Raw genomic sequence first — 2,107 nt, 5'->3', positions numbered from 1 at the left:
AGAACTGGATAAATGGAGACATAGGGAGAAAATTTAGAAAGCAATGGGGTACTGGCCATAGGGGTAAGAAGTGAAATATCAGGAGAGGGAGCCAAATAGACAGCCACAGGGAAAGGGCATGGGAAGGGTGACGAGGTGCAGAGCAGAGGGAGTCGCTGAAAGCAGAGACAGGTGGCTGGGTAGAGGGAGACCTGGAAATGCAATTTTCACAATCAATGGGGAAGAAGGCAGTGTGGGAAGAATGAGATGATAGCACGTGAGGGGCCGGAAAGGGAGAGGCATAGAAAGGAAATGTAGAAGGCGACGGTGTACAGGGCATTGCTACCAGAAGAGCAAAAAGCTTCGGGGAGCCCGACAGCCCAAAAGGGAGACAGAGGCAGGGACAGGCAAGGAGGCAGGCAGAGATCTGGAGAAGCATGTCAGGGATGGGCTGGGACGCACACGAGGGGATATGCAACTCACCGCAGTTCCTGGCCCCAGCAGGAGACCTACACTGCCCTGAGGCTTCTCTCTCTGCCTCTTCTTCCTCTGCAGTGCCAGCTGCCTGACCCTCGCCCACCCAGGAGGAGGCAGCGGGTGCCTTGACGCTCCTCTCCCATGAGGCTTCCCACAAGCACAGTGGCTCACACGTGCGGAAAACGGAGGCACCGAGCTCCCAGTGCCATGTGCTGGAGGTGTGCTCTGTCAGGGATGGCTAGGAGGGATCCTTCCTTGCTGTGGGGACCAGCCATTCCTTGCTGGAGGCAGCTGCCTGTGGAAGCTCCTTGGTTTCACTCCTCAGCCAGCTCCTGCAGGCAGGCATGCCCAGGCAGCCCTCTCCTCAGCTAGAGCCCCTTGGCACAGCAGTGCCAGCTGCATCCTCAACCTCACCAGCTGCACCTGGGGCTGCCCTGGCCCATCCCCACCTGCAGCCTTTTTAAACCCTTGGCCCAGCCCCATCCTCACTTCATGGGTCCCACCTGGGCTGCCCCAGCCCATAGCTGGGAACATTGGGAACAGGGGGCCATCATCCCAGTCCCACAGCACATCACCCCCTCCCCTGGACCCAACTACAGCCACTGGCCCCAAGCTGAGCAGCTGGAAACACATCCAGGAGCACAAAGGAAGCAGCAAAGGTTTGTTCCTTCACATGCATCAGAATTCTAGCAGTGAGTTGGCTACAAGGCTCAGTGCCCAAAGGCAGCAGGACAGAGGGAAAAGAGGGAAGAGGAAAGCAGGAGGAAGGACATAGGGAGGTAGAGAAGAGGTGTGGGACAGGGAGACAGAAAACGGGATACTGGGAACAAGAGAGGGACAGGGAAGCACACAAGGGTGTCGAGGGAGAGAGAAATGGAGTGCAGCAAGGAGGAGGATAGGGAGATGGAGTAGAGAACCTCAGGAACAGGGAGATAGAGCCATAAATAAGAGGAGGGGAGTAGAGGAGAGAGATGGAAGGGACAGAGCAGGACAACAGAACAGCACAGAGGGACAGAGAATGATACACACACAGACAGAATACAGAGAGACCTAGGGGGGGCGCAGGATTTTAGAATTACAGGGAACTGGATAGAGGGAGGAAGAGAGAGAAAACAACAAAAAGAGAACAAAGCAGAAAGAATTAGAAAAAAAAGCACAACAGATATTCAGATAGACAGTTACATAAAGAGCAGGGTGTGCGTGCACCCAAAAAAGATAAGGGGGGGTGCATGCAGCCAAACATGCCAAGGGGGGGCCGAGTGTACCCAAACAGGCCAACTGGGAGGTGCGAGCACCCAAAAAGGGCAAGGCAGTGGGCGTGCGCACACAAAGAGACCAAGCTGCGTGGTGTGTGCACCCAAACAGGCCAAGGCGGGGAGCGTGTGCACACACAAAAAGGACAAGGGAGGGGGGCACGTGCACCCAAAGAGACCAAGAGGGGGTACACACACACACACAAAGAAACCGACGGGGGGGTGTGCACGCAACCAAACAGGCCGGGGGTGGGGCATCCACAACCAAAAAGGCCAAGAGCAGGTGAGGCAGACGCACCCAAACAGGCCTGGGGGGGCACAGATGCAACCAAACAGGCCAAGGGGAGGGGGGCACGTGCACCCAAAGAGACAAAGGGGGGCCGTATGTACCCAAACAG

Source organism: Pygoscelis adeliae, unplaced genomic scaffold (assembly GCF_000699105.1).
Source record: "Pygoscelis adeliae isolate BGI_AS28 unplaced genomic scaffold, ASM69910v1 Scaffold649, whole genome shotgun sequence".
Lineage (NCBI taxonomy): Eukaryota > Metazoa > Chordata > Aves > Sphenisciformes > Spheniscidae > Pygoscelis > Pygoscelis adeliae.
The sequence above is the reverse complement of the archived record's forward strand: the minus strand, read 5'-3'. Positions refer to the sequence as shown.